Source organism: Triticum aestivum, chromosome 4B, assembly GCF_018294505.1.
Source record: "Triticum aestivum cultivar Chinese Spring chromosome 4B, IWGSC CS RefSeq v2.1, whole genome shotgun sequence".
Classification (NCBI taxonomy): domain Eukaryota; kingdom Viridiplantae; phylum Streptophyta; class Magnoliopsida; order Poales; family Poaceae; genus Triticum; species Triticum aestivum.
This window is the reverse complement of record NC_057804.1, coordinates 270,280,529-270,302,930: the sequence shown is the minus strand read 5'-3', so window position 1 is coordinate 270,302,930 and position 22,402 is coordinate 270,280,529. Positions and strand designations below refer to the sequence as shown.

At 44.0% G+C, this 22,402-nt stretch overlaps 1 pseudogene; it reads left to right on the top strand.

Moving 5' to 3' along the window:
* Window positions 1-255: 255 nt before the first annotated feature.
* The window catches only part of LOC123090077 (mitochondrial uncoupling protein 1-like), a 43,533-nt pseudogene continuing 21,386 nt past the window's right edge, over window positions 256-22,402 (top strand).

The following is a 22,402-nucleotide window of genomic DNA, read 5'->3' as shown; positions in this document are numbered from 1 at the left end:
AGAGTCGGCGGGCCATGCCGGAACCAGCGTGACAGGTCGCGAGCGGAGAGGGGCCAGGGCGGCGAAGACAGCCCAGGCAAGGTGCCTCCGGCCACGACCTTTTTCCTCCTTGCCCTTGTTTTCTCCTTCCCGGCTAGGGTTATCGCCGCCGCCGCCTTCGGCTCCATCCCTGCTCGCGGCCTCGGACTCTGCATCTTCAATCGTCCCAAGATCCCAAACCCATCGCCATCTTCTACTTCCCTCTCTTATTCCCCTATGCCTCGGCAAGGTGTGCCAATCTGGCGCACATGGCAAAGTACATCAGCATCCAGTATACCCCTTGACACGGCCAAGGTCAGGCTACAGCTGCAGAAGAGGGTCATCACCAGGGATCTTGCTTGTCCCAAGTACCGTGGCCTGCTTGGCACCACCGCCACCATCGCCAAGGAGGAAGGCGCTGCCACGCTCTGGAAGGGCATCAGCCCTGGCCTCCATCGCCAGTGCATCTACGGCGGTCTCTATGAGCCTGTAAGTTTCCCTTCCCTCCCTTTACCCCCTTCCCCATTTATATGTATGGTATTGCATTGCATGAGTAGTGGTTGTGGTACGCAATAATGAACTTGACCCGGATTGTTGTGCCTGACGACCTTCAGGTCAAATCCTTCTATGTTGGTGCCATGTTGGGGATGTACCTTTGTCCAAGAAGATAGCCGCTGGCTTCACCATCGGTACCCTCATCGCTGTATTCTCAAACAATTTTCTGTTCCATGTGAAATGAAATATGCAGCAACATAAGATGGTTTGGCTGACCTGCATTAGGTGCCACTACAAAAAAATACACTTCCATGATGATACGTGTTTGTCACAGTAGGTCGCGTTTTCTGTCATGCATGTATACCCATGACAATTTTATGACAGAATCAAGATAGTCATACCTGTGCTGTCGTAGAAGTGTTCCATGACATTACCAAAATTATCATCACGGAAGTGTCCACTTCCATGATGATAAGTCGCGTGTCACAGAAGTGCTTTCATCAAGGGTGACCGACACGTGGCATCCACCGTAACGGGACGCTGTTAACCACCGTTAACCTATCGGGTCTGTTTTTGGATCCGATAACCCGCTAACAGCCACGACCAATGCCGATTTTCCATGTGTAAAATTCTCAATGGCTGACGGATCCATGCGTCAGCTCCGCGTTGGCACAGGTGTCACTCATCCAATGGTCGAGATGGGCCTATGATATGTTGACATGTGGACCAGCCCAAAAGTGGCCCATAAAGTTTAAATGGGCCGGCCCAACCGAAGGCCCATAAGATTTAGCAGACCATAATGGGCCGGCCCAGCTAAATGCCCACAAGATTTTGCATACCATAATGGGCCGTCCCAGCTAAAGGCCCACAAAATTTAGCGGACCATAATGGGCCGGCCCAGCTAAAGGCCCACACGATTTTGCAGACCATAGTGGGCCGGCCCAGCTAAAGACCCACAAGATTTTGCGGACCACAATGGGCCGGCCCAGCTAAAGGCCCACAAGATTCTGCAGACCATAATGGGCCGGCCCAGCTAAAGGCCCAACATTCTCTATCAAATCGGCCCATCAACGGTCTGTCCTAAACTTTTCATCAACGCGGCCCATGGTCACTTCTGGCCCGTTAACAGGCTGCTAAGTAATTGGGCCAAATTACAGCCTGGTGTATTTCCGGCCTGTTAAAGGTCCTGCTTCATTTGGGACCATTTACAGGCCATCAAAACTTTCGGCCCATAAATGACCGTGAAGGATTTGGAGACCATGTCTGACATTTGGCCTGTTAGAGGCCCACTATAGATTTGGGCCACTTTCGGCCTGTTGTCATTTTCGGCCTGTTAACGCCGGACGAAAACCATGGGCCATATGTGGCCCAACGTCATATCGGGCCCATTAATGGCCCGTATATAAATGACGATATCTAGCTCGACCAAAGTTCCGACCTGTTAAAGGCCCGTGTATTAGGTCGGCACATTTACGACCCTTCCGAATTTCGGCTGTCAAAGATCCGCATCGTAAATGGGCCACCATTTTGGCCTGCTAAGACCAGTGGGTTATTTGGCACAATCAGGGCCCATCTCACTTTCGGTCTATTAAAGGCCCATGTTTTTTATGGGTTCGAGATATTTACACCTGTAAACGGCATATTTTTACTGAGGGCCCAAATTATGTTTAGGCCTGTTAAAGGCCCACTATGGGCACAGGCCTACCAGAAAAATATGAAAGCTTATGCTGATTTAGGCCCAGATATTTTTAGTGGGCTACATGCCAATTTCGGCCCATAATCATTTCTAGCCCAATTGGAATGGGCCCGACGAATGTTGGCATGTTGGGCTCCTACGAAGCTTTCGGCCGAATACATTACTAAGATAAACCTACACTATACAAACATAGCATCGTAATTACTGCAGCCTGTGGCAACATCATAAATGTTGTATCACAACAAAATAAATTCCAACCATACAACAAAAGGCCTGTTGGCATAGAGTTTACAATCCTTCCATATAAAAACACCATCAGATGTATAGAAGCATAGATCATTTAACCTGAGTGCTAATGTTTCAGGCTGTAGAATCTGATGGAGCAGCACGATCTCCACCTTTTTTCCGCCATTTCTCTTGAACAACGAAGCGAATGTTTGATAGTCTGGTTTCAAAACCATTCATATCTTGACGACATTTGTCAACCACTATTTTTGTTTCTGAAACGATGTCCATTAGGGATTGGACTTGTGTCTAGAGCACAGATATATCACTCTTTCTAGCAGGAAGATTTTGTTCAGTAGGCGATTTGGAAGAGGTTACCTTGACAACCAACCCAGAATTACGCAGGAAGGTGCTTTTTGCACTGTTAGTGGAGAGATACTGACGCACTGCAGCAAGAGGTGACATTGTGCCTGTGGTAGCCTCGTCACCTTCAGGTGGTTGTGGTTGTTCAATCATTTGTTCCATAGCTTCCTAAAAGTTTGAACTTGTAGATTAGTGTACTAGATAAGTTACTAATGAGACAAAAACAAACAAAGTAGGTTAAACGTTTATACATAACTTATTTTGGTGAACTACTGTAATACATTAGCATGTATTGTAGTGCCAACTACATAATAAAATCACTTTCAGAACATATGTCCATGTAGCATGCCTACTGTATTGTCCATTTCCTCACATTCGTTGACATCTAAGGATAAAGAGACATGGTTTAAAGTAGGATGAACATAGTATGACATCATTCATATCATGGGCAAACAGATATAAAACAAACATGCTATTTTATCATTATGTGTGCATGTGAACATAACAACTAGATTACAGATCAAGACCAAAAGAATATCCTTCATCTCTTTTAAACCATGTAAGGTGAAATGATACGTTAAGACAACTGTGTATAAAAGTGAACAGAGTAACTGACATTGGCTGCAAACCAAGTAGTTAAATGAACACATCAGAGTACCAATCAGTTCAAGGCAGGAGGAGTAAGGACTTACAACAGTGGCTTGAACTAGTGTGCTCATGCCCTTCATCTTGCTGGTGTGGCAATCCTTGAAGATTTGCACTACATTCGGTTCAGGTTCTTTTTGGTCCGCATGGGCTTTCCTCTGTATTTGGAACAAGTCAATATAGATATGATAATATGGCACAAAAAAAGAAGGAAGTAGCAGCTATTTACAAGAGCCCCGCAGTGTGCAATATAGCTACGAGATCCTGTTGTCTGTTGGAATTTCACTTTAGAACAATTGATTTTGTTCTTCAAACAGTTAGCCTAGAAGAAGATACACTTGTAAGGCACATACATAAATACAAGTTCAATATGTGGTCTGATCAAATACATATAGCCTACCTGATACTTTGGATCAGACCAGTGTTTAACGAGGGCTGTCCAGTCTTCATCTATAATATATTCCACTGGAGATGTTTGGGCGATTTCATTGTTAGCCTTGCCTTCAAAGTGAGATTTTCTAAGGTGGTACCGATACTGTCGCAGAGCAGACTGAAAAACATGAGTGCATGCTTGTTTAGTTGCATCATCTTTCGGATCCAACTTGAACCTCATCTGTTGAAAAAAGAATGTGAGTCTTATTAGGAGGAAGCTAGAAAGTATGGGACAGAGCAAGACAATATTACTAATTGCGATGAATAACATTACTTACGGATAAATGGTCAAGGAAGGTGTTAAACTGGGTATTGTCTTTCTCATTCCTGTACTGGATCCACGTTGGGAGGATACGTGCATGACACCTAACGGCAACGGCTGCCTCTGATACTAACTTGGCTGACTCTGTAGCATCACGTGGCCTTTTTAAACCTGCCTCAAAATGGATCTCCATTCTTCCTCCTTTAGATTTTGTTAATCTGTCAAGCATTATCCCTGATGTCTGTTTCCGCTTGCACCGTGGTGCTAGTTCAACAACGAATATGGAAAGTGTTAGTGTACATCAAACTGTGAGAGTACATATAAAGGAGCATGCAACTGCAACTTGACTCGGTCAGGTACCGTCTTGGTGTTGATGCTCATGAGGTTCATCTGATCTTGCCAAGTCCTGTTGTGTCAGCAGTGCTTCGGAAGTAGTGTTAGGTGTGAAGGCAGCTTGGGAACTGGCCAGTTCCAGAGCAAACGAACGAGTAACTCGTTGAGATGCTGGTACAGTTGAAGCGGATGCTGCAGCTGGTGGAGCAGGTGATACTATGTTTGTAGATTTAGCCGGTGGACTTGGACCTTCTACTGCACTATAAGTACCAGCAGAATCTCGACGGCAGAACCTTTTCCGTTTCACCCGACGAGTAACAGCACTCCCTACTATATTATTTTCCTTGCTCTTTTTTGACTTTGCCATGTCAAGCCGTACCCACAACACAAAAGAATAAAATCGCTCTTCAGAACTCATTGATGCATGATACAGACAAGCAATACTTTGATGTAAGACAACCATATGAGGATGGAATATGTAAGAAAAATAGGACGGCATGACATATTCACAGCTACGATGTGCAAACTAAGCAGAAGGATTTTCAAGAAAATAGAAGTAATGCAAGCTAGACACCATATGAAAGATGCAACCAATATTACTCTGCCAAGTTAAAAGTGTCTTGTCATAAGTGGCAATTCGAAAAATTAGAAGCAGTACAACGTAGAAATCAATGCAAGATGCAACCACTATCAAACTGCCAGGTTAAAAGCGTCCAATCATGAGTGACTGATGCGGGATACACAACAATAGTACTTTGATGTAAGAACATGGTATGATAGATAGATGCAGTGTATTCTAGACACAGAAAGCCATGTCATATGCACATGTATAACGTATAAACTCAGCAGGTGCAATTTAATCAAAATAGAAGAAATACAGGCTAGACAACATATGCAACATGAAACCAATTATCACACTGTCAACTTAGAGCAAGCACCTGCGATGGTGGAGTACGGGAGATGAACTCATCATGTAGACTTGGGACTTCAACTTCATTAGCAGTAGCAGTGGCAAATCTAGAGAGTCTCTGTTTGCGTCGGTGCGGAGGACCACCAACATCCCCTAACTTACTCTTTTCCTTCCTATTTTCTGATATTGCCTTATGAAGTCAAAACCACAAGAAGATGAATAAAATTAGCTCTGCATAACTGGTTGATGCATGATACAGACGAACACTACTTTGATGTAAGGCAAGCGCAGGATAGGAGGATGGAATATATACAAAAAAAGACAGCGTTTCATATTCACACGTACGATAGGAGGATGGAATATGTATGAAAAAACAGTAAGCGGAAGGCATTTCAACAAAATTAGAAGAAATGAAAGCTAGGCACCATATGAACATGCAACCAATATCACTCTATCAGGTAAAAAGTGTCTCGTCGTAAGTGCCATTTCAAGAAATTAGAAGCAGTACAAGCTAGAAGACAATGCAAGATGCAACCTACATCACAGTCCCAAGTTAAATGTGTCTTATGGGTAAGTGATCGTTGCAGGTATAAGTTGTAAGCTACGCAGATGCAATTCAACATAATCAGAAGCAATACAAACTAGACATCATACGGAAAACGCAACCACATATAACAGTTCCAAGTAAGAGCAAGCACCTGTGATGGTGGAGTAGGGGAGATGTGCTCATCATGTACACGTATGTTCTAGAAACAGGAACACGTGTCATATTCACAGGCATTATGTGTAAAGTAAGCAGATGCAATTCAAGTTAGAAGCAATACAAGCTAGACATCATACGCAACATGCAACCACATATAATAGTGCCAAGTTAGAGCAAGCACCTGTGATGGTGGAGTAGGGGAGATGTGCTCATCATCTACACAGCTACGTTGACTGTCCAGCCTTGTGTTGTCTTGCGAATCTTGTTGGGAGGATGGCGGAGTAGAATCTGTAGAGACCCCCTGTTTGAGTTGCTCCGAAGGACCACCATCATCCACTGCCGGACTAATTTCCTTCAGCTGTAATGATTTTGCATTGTGAAGTCAAACCGATAAGAAAAAGGAATAAAATTCGCTCTTCAGAACTCATTCATGCATGATACTGACGAACACTACTCGGATGAAAGGCAAACACATGATGCGAGGATGGAATATGTATGAAAAACAGGATGGCGTGACATATTCACACCTATGATGTGGTAACTAAGCAGAAGGCATTTCAACAAATTAGAAGCACTGCAAGCTAGACACCATATGAAAGATGCAACCAATATCACTCTGCCAAGTTCAAACTGTATGGCGTTTCAACAAATTAGAAGCAGTACATGCTAGAAATCATATGCAAGACACAACCAATATCACAGTGGCGACTTAAAGGTGCCTTATCATAAGTGACTGATGCGGGATATGCAAGAACAGTAGTCTGATGTAGAAACAGGAACACATGTCATATTCACAGGCATTATGTGTAAAGTAAGCAGATGCAATTCAACAAAGTTAGAAGCAATACAAGCTAGACATCATACGCAACATGCAACCACATATAATAGTGCCAAGTTAGAGCAAGCACCTGTGATGGTGGAGTAGGGGAGATGTGCTCATCATCTACACAGCTACGTTGACTGTCTAGCCTTGCGTTGTCTTGCGAATCTTGTTGGGAGGATGGCGGAGTAGAATCTGTAGAGAACCTCCGTTTCAGTTGCTCGGAAGGACCACCATCATCCAATGCCTTGCCAATTTCCTTCAGCTTTATTGATTTTGCATTGTGAGGTCATACCGACAAGAAAAAGGAATATAATTCGCTCTTCAGAACTCATTCATGCATGATACTGACGAACACTACTCTGATGAAAGGCAAAGTCATGATACGAGGATGGAATATGTACGAAAAAATGGACGGCTTGACATATTCACACCTATGATGTGGTAACTAAGCAGAAGGCACTTCAACAAATTAGAAACACTGCAAAGACACCATATGGAAGGTGCAATCAATATCACTCTGCCAAGTTAAAACTGTCTCGTCATAGGTGGCGTTCATCAAACTAGAAGCAATACATGCTAGAAATCATATTCAAGACGCAAACCAATATCACACTGCCAACTTAAAGGTGTCCCATCATAAGTGACTGATGCAGGATACACAAGAAGAGTAGTTTCATGTAAGAACATGGTGTGATAGACAGATATAGTATGTACCAAAAACAGGAAAGCGTGTCATATTCACATGTATCATGTGTAAGCTAAGCAGATGCAGTTTACACTAATTAGGAGCAATACGAGCTAGACACCATATGCAACATGCAACCAGATATCACACTGCCAAGTTAGAGCAAGCACCTTGGATGGTGGAGTAGGGGAGCGGAGACTTGGACCTTGTAATGCACTATCAGTACAAGGAGAATCGGTACAGATGCTCCGTTTACGTTGCTGCAGAGGACCACCATCATCGCCTTCCTTACTCTTTTCCTTCCTCTTTCTTGATTTTGCCTTGTCAAGTCAAACCCACAAGAAAAAGGAATAAAATTTGCTCTTCAGAACTCATTGATGCATGATACTGACGAACACTACTTTCATGTAAGGCAGCCGCATGATAGGAGGATGGAATATGTATGAAAAACAGGACGGCGTGACATATTGACATGTATGATGTATAAAGTGTAAACTAAGCACAAGGTGCTTGAACTTGTTAGAATCAATGCAAGCTAGAAACCATATGAAAGATGAAACCAATATCACTCTGCCAAATTAAAAGGGTGCCCTAACAAATGTATTTGACCAAATTAGAAGCAATACATGGCAACAGCTAGAAATAATATGCAATATGCAACGAATAAAGGTGACTCATCGTAAGTGATTGATGCAGGATACAGAAGAGAGGTAGTTTCATGTAAGAACAAGGTTAACACATAGATGTAGTGTGTACCAAAAATAGGAAGGCATGTCATATTCACAGGTATAGTGTGTAAACTAAGCAGATGCAATTTACCCTAATTAGAAGCATTACAAGCTAGACACCGTATGCAACATGCAACCACATATCACACTGCGAAGTTAGAGCAACCTGTGATGGTGGTGTAGGGGAAGTGCGGTCTTCAAGTACAGAGCTACGTTCAATATCTTCATTTAGGCTTGCTGTTTCTTGAGAATCATGTGGAGAGGATGAAATTGCATTCTTTATAAGAGTATTGCGTCTCATATTAACCCACGCGCCTGACTGTCTCATCATAAGCGATAGATGCAGGATACACAAGAACAGTAGTTTGATGTAAGAACATGGTGTGATAGGCAGATGTAGTATGTACCAAAAACAGGAAGGCGTGTCATATTCACATGTATAATGTGTAAGCTAAGGAGATGCAATTTAACAAATTAGGAGCAATACAAGCTAGGCACCATATGCAACATGCAACCAGATATCACACTGCCATGTTAGAGCAAGCACCTTGGGTTGTGGAGTAGGGGAGATGAGATTTGGAACTAGCACTGCAGTACGAGTAGCAGGAGAATCTGCAGAGATCATCTGTTTCGGTTGCTCCAGAGGACCACCATCATTCCGTGCCTTCGTCCTTTCAGATTTTGCCTTGTCAAGTAAACACACAAGAAAAAGGAATGAAATTCGCACTTCCAAATTCGTTGATGCATGATACTGACGAACACAACTTTTATGTATGGCAACCACATTGTAGGAGGATGGAATATGTATGAAAAACGCTAAGCAGAAGGCATTTCAACAAATTGGAAGCAATGCAATCTAGACACCATATGAAAGATCCAACCAAAATCACTCTACCAAGTTAGATGTATCTCATTATAAGTGGCACTTCAACAAATTAGAGGCAATACATGTTTGAAATGATATGCAAGATGCAACCAATATTACACTGTCAACTTGAAGGTGTATCGTCAGAAGTGATTGATGAGGGATACACAAGAAAAGTAGTTTGATGTAAGAACATGGTTAATAGAAAGACGTAGTATGTACCAAAAACAGGAAGGCATGTCATATTCACAGGTATAATGTGTTAACTAAGCAGATGCAATTTACCCTAATTAGAAGCATTACAAGGTAGACACCATATGCAACATGCAACCACATATCACACTGCCAAGTAAGAGCAAGCACCTGCGATGGTGGTGTGGGGGAATTGCGGTGATCAACTAGAGAGCTACGTTGACTATCTTCATTTAGCCTTGCTGTTTCTTGAGAATCATGTGGGGAGGATGACACTGCACTCTTTAAACGAGTAGGGCGTCTCACAGTAACCCACTCGGGTGACTGTCTCATCATAAGTGATTGACGAGGGATACAAAAGAGCATTAGTTTGATGTACGAACATGGTTAATAGACATATGTAGTATGTATCAAAAACAGGAAGGCATGTCATTATCAAAGGTATAATGTGTAAAGTAAGCAGATGCAATTTAACCAAATTGGAAGCAATACAAGCTAGACACCATATGCAACATGCAACCACATTTGACAGCGCGAAGTTAAAGCAAGCACCTGGGATGGTTGTGTGTGGCAATTGAGATCATCAACTGCAGAGCTACGTTTACTGTCTCCAACTGCTGACACTGCACCCATTAGAGCGTTGAAACGCTTAGTGCTTATCTTCGAATTACACTAGAGCGACTTCTGTCTTTTCTTTTCTGCATTCATCAACACTGCGTCAGAGTCTGAAATACCCATGCATAAAAAAAATAGTGTGAGTATGGGTGAAGTGTGTGCACAATTAGTACAGTGTAAAGGTAGCACATAGCAGGTCGGTGAGAAATAAATGACGGGAGACATATGATAGCTCTACAACATGCACGGCACACCAAATTACTACAAGATTCTATGAAAATAACAGTCGACTGAAAGCAAATAGGTCAGTCCATTTTTTCTGCATCGTCCGATGTACAAAGAATGGGCAGATCACCTTCATCTACCTCCAGCCAGTCAGTATTGACGATCTTCCTCAAAATGCCAACGACCACCGGCCCAGTATTCCTCCCCTGCCTGTGCCCTCCCCTCTACCATACCGCACCGCCGTGCTTGGCACCGCCCCCCGGCCATTCATTCAAGCCCCGCTGACCTCCAGATCGGGCGCAAGCAACTCCTGCGCCCCACACCCCTATGATAGACACTGATGCGCCGCTTCCCCGGGGAACATGCGGACTATGTTCTCCGCGCGCCTAAGCGGGTGCTGCTTCTTTTAATTGCAGTTCAACTGACCCTGGATTGAAATCCAGGCGGGCTACTGACCTCTAACAAAGGTGAAATAGTAAAAGGGAGAAAACCTTGTGCATTTAGTATCACGAAGAAGATGTAGTAAGAAGCGCTCAACTAGTTTCTTTCGTGGGATGAATACGGTGTGAGCGAAGACGTAAGATTTGCACGAATAAGGGAAGAGGAGTACCTCTTTTTGCTGGCAGTGCTGTGTCCTCCTTCTGTTTTTCCAACGATCTTCTTGTGGTTCGCCAGAAACCAGAAGTTGTGGAGGACGATGCAGCCTTGGACGAACCCATGGCCAAGTTGTTGAGTGTGGTGCAGTGGCCATTTGTCGGCGGTGGGGACAGGTCCGGAGTGGTGGACGGTTGCGATAGTGGAGCGGCAGCAGTGAGGCGCATGACAGCGTGGTCGGAGTGGTTCTGGTACGACACACGTTGGCGTCGGCGTCGTGGAGGCAGCTCTGCCTCGGCTTCAGCTGCTAAGTCCTTGAGGGCGTTGCGGTTGTGGTTGCGTTGGACGATGACATCGTGATGGAGGAGGGTGGCGGTGGATTGGCTGCTATGGGGTGGAGGACGGAGGAGGCTGGGGTTTCGTGGCTGGTGGAGAGGGTGTTTTGGCGCCCATGGAGTATGAACGGGGAAACTGAGGGAAGCGGGGAACTAAGTGGGAACAATGTTTCGGTTTGAGACGCACTTGTTTGAAATTTGGGGAAAGTTACAAACTTTGCCCCCATCTAAAATTTCGGACATATTGCGGGTTGGGGGTAGGACAGTAATCTCAGGTGTCCCAAATGTGGGCGGGATAGATTTCGGCCGAGCGCATGGGTGTTTAGGCGCCCACGGCGTATGAATGCTTCTCGGAGGCGGTTGAGACTGGCGTCTTGGTAAAGTTACAAACCTACCCCGGTTTAGACCTTTGGACATCGGGCCAATAGGCTACACGGGCCAGAGTCAGGACAGTAATTTCCTACCACCAAACATTAGTCTCACGCGGTTTCGGGTGACCACAGGCCTATTTGGCGCTTCGTTCAATATTTGGGAGCAGAAGCATTAACGTTTTTGGTTCTCTTGAATTGAACTTTCAGGATTTGTCAAACTTCACAAATCTTTACTCTTGAAAATCCTAAAGCTACGATTATTTTGGAATGGAGGGGGTACATTTGAATATACATTGTACACGAGTATATATTAAAAAATATGCAACTTACCTCAGTTCATGCATGGTTCCAGATATAATCTCCTTGGTTGCAAAAAGAAAAGTTAGATATGCATATGAATATATATAGCATGTTCAAACTCACAACAAAGATTGATGCCCCCTTTTACATCTGATTTACAAATGCCATTATCTCAGGTTCAAATAGATGAATGCACTTCCTATGAATTCGAATCTTCGAAACCCCCTTTATGTTGAATTCGACATGTATTCTATTTCGTACCTAGCAATTTGGAATGTATCCATGCAAGTGAAAAATGTATAAAGTGCTTCACACTAACAACATGGAGTGCACTAATTAATGTTTATATATGAATGCAAAAGCATCGATTGCCTGTATTTCAAAATGCTCTCACTCTATGGATCGATAATATGAAATAAACACATGCACATGCTAGAATTCAATAGAGTATAGGTGTCTAATAGACCGATTTTCATCCATACGCAATTTGCAAAATTCATGATCTCATCCAAAAATAATATTGCCATTTATATTTTAATTTAATGCGTAGAACCGCCTTTTACACATAGATGCACTATGCCTCGGCCCGTTCTCACAAACGCGTTATATCTCTCTCTATCTAACGCATAAGTGCACACACTTTATATGCATCGACATTTCTCTTTCACACATGCTCACAATCTCTCTCAGGGTGTCAGGGTGTCTCACGCACATGCTCTCTCTGTTTCTATCTCTCTCTTTCTGACTACTATGTACCACTCTTTTCATTAATCTCAGTTGGAAAACACTATTTCTCTCACATGCATATATACACACGCACGGTCTCTACTAGCCCTCTATACGCACATATATGTGCCTACGTGTCTCCCGCACACACATTATCTCTAAGCCTCTCTCGCACACATTGCCCCCCCAGACACACCTCTCTCTTAGTAGTTGGCAGATATGATTTCATCATATCATTCGGTAGGATATCCCTGGCTGTTAGGCTGGATGGTAATACGAGGCAAAGTTTTACCCTAGTTCGGACCCTTGCAGTTGAAGAAAGAGCCTACTCCTGGTACTGTATATTAGTGATAGGGGTGTGTACAAAGTACAGGTGAATACCAGGCATTGTGCGTGTGTGTATACTATCGACAATCTAGCCCCCAAGCTTCTGTAACATACTGGGGGCCTAGGATTACAAATCATATATAGTCGGCTTATCACCAGTGGGGATAGAGTCCTCCGCGACTCTGGTAGCTTCGTGTTGTACGCCGAGTCCTCCACATGGGTCTTCATATAAGGCGTCTCGGTCCAACCTATATGTGCGCAGGATGGAACTGACCCATGAGTCTTCATGTTGACCCACCACAACTAGAAATGATGTGCCCACCACACCACACACACAATCAGCCACTAAGAAAATAAGCATATACAATAGTACAACGGTATCTAGCTCACGATACGTCTCCATATTTTGTTGATGACACTGACGGACTTTGCATTTGATGCGTGCTCCGTATTTTGTTGGCGACACTTACGGTCATTGTATTTGAAGCGAAAGCACGATATGGTCACTGGACTTCAGAATAAGCTCATCACGGTCACCACATACATTTTGTCGTGCTAACCAACATGTGGTTGGATGGTTAGGAGGACAATGGTTTCTCGAGCCCACCAAGGTTAAAGTCCCGGTGCTCGCATTTATCTTGTGTTAATTTCAGTATTTTCCGGTGATGTGCGTTCAGTGGGAGGAGACGTTCCACTCGACTACGAGGCACCTATGGTGACTTCGTAAAATCTCAAGATCATATATGCTGGCCCACTCTCTCGAAGGTGCTCATAGGGGTAGGGTCCGCACGTGTGCGCTTATAGCGGTGAGTGCTTGCGCGTATATATGAGCCCTTGCGTCTGTACCGTGTTAAACAAATACATGTCATGATTATACGGTCACTGGCTCACCCGTACAACTCCGTATTTTGTTGATGAGACAATCAATTGACCAGTCAAACGTTCCACGTGGCGCAACTAGTGTTGCACCATCGGGGTGCGTAATCATGGGGCCCACTTGTCAGCCCGTATATGAAAGAAATAAAATGGTAGTTTGAGTCTGTACTGTGTTAAATAAAATAGGAGTACATTTTAGGGTGATCATACGGTCACTGGCTCACCATACAACTCCATAATTTGTTGATAACATGATCAATTGACCAGTCAAACGGTCCACATTCAGCAGTGCACATTACCATAGGGCCCACCCATCAGCGCGTATATAAAGGACATAAATGGTAATAAATTAGTGGTCGGTGGGTATTCGAAGTCATGAGACCTCTGGTTGGGGGGCATTGATTGGGCGGTGGGGTGGGGATCGCCGGAGAAAAAGCTCGGCACGGGGGGGGGGGGGGAGGGGGGCTAGAGGGATGGCCGGTGCAGTGGCGGACCGGCGGTGGGGAGTGGTTTCAGGGAGGGTGGGACGGCGGGGGCCGGCGGTTCAGCCGGTGGTGGCTGGCAGCTCAGGAGGGTGGAATTTGATGATAAACTGGAGGCCCTTGTGAAAGTGCAACTATCCCTAGGTGGTTTTGGTAATTCCTAACAACATATAGCTCATTGAGCTAACATTATTCCAAGATGAATATTTCAAGAAAAGCTCAATGAATGGCATGGCATGGATGAGAAAAGTGGACCCCTCAAAATGCTAAGGATAAAAGGATTGGCTCAAGCTCAAAAGCTCAAGACTCTACATTTTATATTTTAGTGATCCAAGATCACATTGAGTCTATAGGAAAAGCCAATACTATCAAGGAGGGATGAGGTGTTGCTAGATGAGTTTCTTGCTCCATAGTGCTTAGTGATATGCTACAAAGCCCTCAACTACTTTCGCACATCCACATATGACCTAAACCAAAAGTCAAACTCGGCCCTACCGATTCTTTCTACCCGGCGCCATCGAGTTCAAATGTCATAGCCACTGCCACAAACCCTAGGCAAATCGGTCTCACCGATAGGGATCTCGGCCTCACCGAGATGGGATTGTAATCTCTCTGTTTCCCTTCGTAACGTTTCGGTACCACCGAGATAAGCGATCGGTCCCACCGAGATTGCAATGTAAACTGCCTGTTTCCTTTTCGTAACATTTCAGTCCCATTGAAATGAGCGAATCGGTCCCACCGAGTTTACCTGACCAACTCTCTGGTTAGCTTATTACCAAAATAGGTCTCACCGAGTTTGTGTAATCGGTCTCACCGAGATTACGTTATGTCCTAACCCTAACCATATCGGTCCTACCGAGTTGCATGTCGGTCCCACCGAAAATCCTAACGGTCACTAGATTTGCTAAATCGGTCCAACTGAGTTTCCCAATTCGGTCCCACCAAGTTTGGCAAGTTGTGTGTAACGGTTAGATTTTGTGTGGAGGCTATATATACCCCTCCACCTCCTCTTCATTCATGGAGAGAGCCATCAGAACAAACCTACACTTCCAACTTGCTGTTTCTGAGAGAGAACCACCTACTCATGTGTTGAGGCCAAGATATTCCATTCCTACCATATGAATCTTGATCTCTAGCCTTCCCAAGTTGCTTTCCGCTCAAATCTTCTTTCCACCAAATCCAAATCCTCTGAGAGAGAGTTGAGTGTTGGGGAGACTATCATTTGAAGCACAAGAGCAAGGAGTTCATCATCAACACACCATTTGTTACTTCTTGGAGAGTGGTGTCTCCTAGATTGGCTAGGTGTCACTTGGGAGCCTCCGACAAGATTGTGGAGTTGAACCAAGGAGTTTGTAAGGGCAAGGAGATCGCCTACTTCGTGAAGATCTACTGCTAGTGAGGCAAGTCCTTCATGGGCGACGACCATGGTGGGATAGACAAGGTTGCTTATTCGTGGACCCTTCGTGGGTGGAGCCCTCCGTGGACTCGCGCAACCATTACCCTTCGTGGGTTGAATTCTCCATCAACGTGGATGTACGATAGCACCACCTATCGGAACCACGACAAAAACATCCGTGTCTCCAATTGCGTTTGAATTCTCCAAACCCTTCCCTTTACATTCTTACAAGTTGCATGCTTTACTTTCCGCTGCTCATATACTCTTTGCATGCTTGTTTGGATTGTGTTAAGATTGCTTGTCTTATGCTAAGATAGTTAAAATCTGCCAAAGACTAAAATTGGGAAAATGATAAGTTTTTATTTGGTCAAGTAGTCTAATCACCCCCTCTAGACATACTTTCGATCCTACAAGTGGTATCAGAGCTTTGGTCTCCATTAGCTTTGATTTCCATAGCTTTTGGTGGTCATAGCCTTGGTTTCACAAACTAGGAGAGTATGGCGTCTAGCGAGGGAAATTATCACCGTAGAGGTCCGTACTTTGATGATACTAATTTTGCTAGTTGGAAGCATAAGATGAAAATGCATATTCTTGGACATAACCCCACCATTTGGGCTATTGTGTGTATTGGCTTGCAAGGTGAATTTTTTGATGGGAGAGAACCAAACCGTGAAGCTAGCACGGAAGAGTTGAAGATGCTGCAATACAACGCTCAAGCTTGTGATATCCTCTTCAATGGATTGTGCCCGAAGAATTCAACAAAATCAGCCATCTTGAGAATGCAAATGAAATTTGGGATACTTTGATTGATATGCATGAAGGTACCGACTCTGTCAAGGAATCCAAGTTGGACGTGCTTCAAAGTCAACTTGACAAGTTCAAAATGAAGGATGGTGAAGGTGTCGCTGAAATGTACTCTAGGCTTGCTCTTATCACAAATGAGATTGCCAGCTTAGGTAGTGAAGAGATGACCGACAAATTCATCATCAAGAAGATCCTAAGAGCCTTGGACGGAAAATATGATACCGTGTGCACATTGATCCAAATGATGCCCAATTACAAAGATCTCAAGCCAACGGAAGTCATTGGAAGAATTGTTGCTCATGAGATGTCACTCAAGGATAAGGATGAACTTCACAACAAGTCAAGTGGTGCTTACAAAGCCTCATGTGAAGCCCCCACATCATCAAGTGAAAAACAAACCTTCAATGCAGAATTGAGCTTAATGGTGAAGAACTTCAACAAATTCTACAAGAGTAGAAGCAAAGAGAGAAGCTCCACGTCAAGGTCCTACAATGACAAAAGATCTTCTAGCCGAGAGCGCAATTGCTACAATTGTGGGAGACCCAGACACTATTCCAATGAGTGTACGACACCCCACAAAAGAAGAGAAGAATCACCCAAGAGGAGAAGTAGAAGAGAAGAATCACCACCAAGAGAGAGGAGGAGTAGAGATGATCGTTATGAACGAAGAACATCCCGGAGAAGCAAGGATTCGGAAAGGAAGGACAAGTCATCAAGGAGCTACACAAAACAAAGACATCAAGCTCATGTTGGTGAATGGGTATCCGACTCCGACTCCAACAATCACTCCGAGAGAAGCTATCACTCCGACTCCGAATATACGCAAGATGAAGGTGTTGCCGGTCTAGCACTTGTGTCAACCAACTCCTATGACATATTTGATTCACCAAATGAAGGACTTGGAAGATGCTTCATGGCTAAAGGCCCAAAGGTAACACATCCCGAGTATGTTGATTTCAATAGTGATGAAGATGACTTGTTAGGTGATGATGATTTACTTGTTGACAACTCTAGTGATGAATACTATGATGAAACATCAATTAATCATGCTAATCAAGATAAAACGAATGACAATGATAAGGAGAAGATTGAGCTTCTAACTAAATAACTAAACACTCTTAAGTTAGCTCATGAAACTATCTTAGAAGATCATCGAGAACTTTTAAGGACTCATGAGAAGTTACGCTTTGAAAAGCTCAACCTTGAGCAAGAGCATGAGTTCTTAAAGGCAATCAATGATGATCTCCACAAGAAAAGTTCTTCTTACATTGCCAAGCGTTTACTCTTATCTACTTACATGCCTCAAATCAAGTCTAGTAACAAGAACAAGAAGGATTATTCCTCTAGTAGTAACAATAATCATGCTAAATGCAATGTTGTTACTTCTAGTAGTTCTCTTGATTCCACTAATGATTCTCTTAGCCAAGTTACACTTGAGCAAGAAAATAGCTTATTGGAGGGAATTATAGAGAAAGGTGTTTACAAGAGCCTTGTCGGGAGTAAGCAATTTGAGGAAATTGTATGCAAGCAAGGAAGGCACCGGAAGAACCAATGTGTTAGTTTTGAACGAAAGTTCAATGCCAATGGAGTTGAGTGGGAAGAAGATCAATACCCCAAGACGAAGTTTGTTCCTCAACAAGAGAAGTATGATCCTACTTCCTTCAAAGGGACACAATCTCAAGATGATCTTCCACCACAAGACCACAAGCAAAAAGGCAAGGATACGCTTCAAGACGAGATTGATGCATTTGAAGAAGCTCCTAAGCCTTGGTCAAGTGGGTTCCCAAGACTACGTCAAGCTCTACTTCATCAAGTACGACTACAACTCCAAGGATTCCCATCAAGATGATGTGGATCCCGAAGAAGAAGAACTAGAGAGTTCTTGAGGGTGACTCCGCCAACATATTTCACTCATATCATTTTGGCAACAACAAGTGCAATCAACTTTCACATCTTGCACTAGTTCAAGGATTCACAAACCCTCTTGTTGGTAAGACAAGGGACAAGGTAACCTAAAGCTTTCGTAGACATCATCTTGTGTGTGCATCACTCTATGTCTATGGATATCCTTGTTTGTTCCTTGTGGGACTAACCCGTGTAGGTATTGAAAGTGCAACTCACTCCAAAGGATTGCTCCAAATGATCTACATCAACATTGAGCATCCACATCTTCAACACCTACATGAAGTCATCATCGACAAAACCCAAGGTTAGTTCATCCCTCTAAGGGGGGGATATCACATATAGGGGGAGCCTTACTCTAAGAATCGAGTCAAAGCAACTCTAATGGTGTGAACACATCAATGCATTATGTAAAAGTGGTAACCCCACTTGAGCTTAAACGATGAGTATGACCTATGATCAAATGTTCTCATTTGACTCCTAAGTCAATATACTCATATATAGATGACCTAGTCATCGCAAATTGTTCGATAGATGCTAGATTGGTCGTGCATGCTTTGCCACATATTTCATTTGCTATTTTATTGTGTGAGCATGTTGGTTGCATATTTTACTCATTCGAGGACATCCACTTGTTGCTTTGATTGATTGGTTTCTTTTTCTTTTGCCAAGTGGATGGACAAGAATGCCTAAGAACCTTCTCTAGCTATATATGCTTTTCTTGTCTCAAACTCTATTCATGCTACATCACAAAATTTGATCAAGTCAGATTTGAACCACTCTGTGTGAGGAGCACTCAGAGTCCCCGATTCGTCATAGACTTAAACTTCCAAAACTTCTTTGTGCGTTTCGGTCTGACTGATTCTTCCATTTCGGTCATACCGAGATCACTAAGTCGATCTAGGTTTTCAATCTCGGTGCAACCGATTTGAACTCTTCGGTCACACCGAGTTGCTGTAACTATCAGCAGTTATGCATCTCGGTGCCACCGAGTTGTTCCACTCGGTCACACCGACGGGGTCAGGCTATATATACCCACGGCAAAAATTTGGAAACTTTCTCCGAACTCTTTCGCCTGCACGTAGCTCGCTCTGCCTCCAGGGTCTCCGGATCGTCCTCCTCGTCGCCAGCCGCCTCCAGTCGCTGGTCTCCGCCGCCGTCAACGGAAATCATCCCCGCTGTAGCGAGTTCATCGCCGAACTAGGGTATGGACTCGATCACTTTGCTATCCCCGTCTGATTCCTAGCACATTGTGTTCGCCATGAATCTTGCCACGATTGAAACAATCCTATCTAGTCAAAACACTCTGTAGATTAGAGATGAATTGAAAAATTAGGGTTAGGTTTCCGCCGAAACCATCTCAGACCCACTGAGTTGTAGAACTCGGTTCCACCGATTCGGCTAAGGCCATTGCACATGTGATTCTCGGTCTGACCGAGAATTGCAAATCGGTGTGACTGAGTTCAAGACTTTGTGAAACCCTAGCAGTCTCGGTGCCACCGAACTGTGACTCGGTCTGACCGAGTTCACTAGTTTAGGTTCCAAAAGCTGCTTCGGTATCACCGAGTTTACAAATCGGTTGACCCGAAATGCTTTCTGTGGAAAACTAAAACTAAGTTTTTGACTCATTCTTTTGCAAAAACCTCTGTATTTTGTGATGCTCATCCACTCTATCTCATCTATATCTATTTACAAGGTCTGCAGTCAGTGTTTGCACTATGTCTGATCAAAGTGATAGCCAAAACAAGTCAGAGGAGCAGATTGAAATGAGTGAGGGCACTAGTCCGTCTAGCAGCTCTGATGAGGGTAGCAGGAGCACCCCAAGCAACTTACCCAAAGCTGCCACCAGGGCAAGAAAGAAGAGAACCTCATAATCTGAGGATGAAGACTATGTGGCAGTGGAGGATGAGGCCACTTCCAAGAAGAAGGTGCTCAAAAAGGAGTATGGCACAGCTGCTGCCATTAAGCCTGGTATGAAGACCAAAGTACCTGCAAAGAGAACTCCCATGTCTAAAGCCAGAGCCTCTACTCAAGTACCTTTGTAATCTGCACCCAAAGAGGCTGCTGCAGAAGGGAAGAAGAGGAAGGAAAGGGTCAAGAAGACCATGGCCAGAGTTGTTGGAAAGCCTTCCATGATGGAAGAGGAAGAAAAAGAAGAGGTTGCTGCAACAGCACCCAAGGCTCAGAAGCTTATGGGTGATGCTATCAGGTCAGGGGCTGCTTCATCAAAGCCCAAAGAAGGACCCAAAGCTGCCTCCAAGCCCAAGACTGCACCTAAGAGGAATACCAGGAACATATCTGCTGCTGAGAAGAACAAGGCCCCAGTGCCTGCAACTGTTGCTGAAGAGGAAGAAGATGAAGAGCATGTCTTGAGAAAGTCGAAGCCAAAAATTCCAGATCATAATGATGCTCATCCTGTGGCTGAGAACATGAAGCCGAGAAAGGATGTAGGCCTCAGACAGTGGAGGTTGTCTGATCCTTATGCAATCAGGAGGAGGACTGCTGTTGACTAGAGGTTCTACACAAAGGAACAGCAGGATTTCTATGAGACAGTGTTGCTGGACAAGAAGCCAATAGTGTGTGACATGAGGTGGGTTGACTGGACCTACATGAAGGAGAATGAAGAACACTATCCCGGTGTGTATGACAGCTTTAGTGCTTGTGGAGTTGCAGATTTGTTGGGCAGAAGCTGGCAAAGTGGAATGATGAGCTCATAATGCAATTCTACTCCACATCACACTTCTATCCAGATGGCAGGATAGTATGGATGTCTGAAGGTACAAGGTACCAATCTTAAATTGAAGAATGGGAAAATCTGATCAATGCACCTAAGGAGAAAGAGGATGACTTGGATGTCTATGCCAAGAAGAAGATGGATCACAACTTCATGGCACATATGTACAAGGAGATCCCAGATGCTGCAGTTGAAACACATAAGTTTGGATCAGTACATTACCTTCTGTCAGGATTGCCAACCATCAACTGGATCCTCAGGCACACTCTCTTGCCCAAGTCAAGTGATCACAACATGATCAGAGGCCATGCAATAAACTTGCTACACTTATTTGATGTGCCACAGAAGTTAAAGGTCATAAGCCTCATAGTTGAGACTATCAAGAGGACAACAGCTGACCAAAAGAGAAGTTGTGGGTATGCCCCACAGATCCAGGAGCTGATTAACTCCAAGATGGGCACTGGCACATACTTGTTGGACAAGGATCACATGCCTATCTATCTTGACTTTTAGGACAACCAAGTGGTTATGGATGAAGATGAACCATCTTCAGTGCATGCTCAAGCAAAGAAGGAGAAGGCAAGGACATAGAAGGCTACCAAGATGCCAATAATGGAAGAGGCATCTCAGTACTTTTTGAAGAGCAAACAAGATCAGCTTGGCTACTTGATTGCATCCACTTTGAGGATTGAGAAGGGGCTGGCCACCTTGACTCAAAACCAGGAGAGCCTAGAGAGGATCATGGAGCAGAAGTTCTATGACTTGGATGTGAAGGTAACTGAGATCCAGTCTGTTGTTGAGCAGCTTCAGGATGATATGCAGGAGAGGAAGGGCAAGACAACCATTGATGCATTTGCCAGAGTGCCTAGAGCTCAGAGATCAGCTGTAGTGCTAGTGACAGACACCAGAACCACTTCATCTGCACCAGCTACAGCTACAGCTCTAGTGCAACCAGCTCCAGCACCTACACCTCCAGCTCCATCCACGTCTACTGAAGTCTTCATCCAAGGAGCCATCTCTACACCACCACCTGAAGATCAAGCCTGAGAGACGATTTAGTGCGATGCATTTTCTATGAACTTTTTGGTAACTTGTTGCCAAAGGGGGAGAAAAATGTATAGATCATAGGCTTCGAGAGAGAGTGTTGCCTCTTATTTTCTCTTGCTTTGGTGGTTGAACTTTATTTGCTTGTTTGAGATACTTTATGTCTGTGCGATACCTGGATGATCATGTGTTTGATCATATGCTACATTTATGCTTGTTGGATGACATTATCCCGTTTATCTCTATATGATCATTCAATTTGCTTAGTGATGAGTGCATGTATTCAATCATTATCA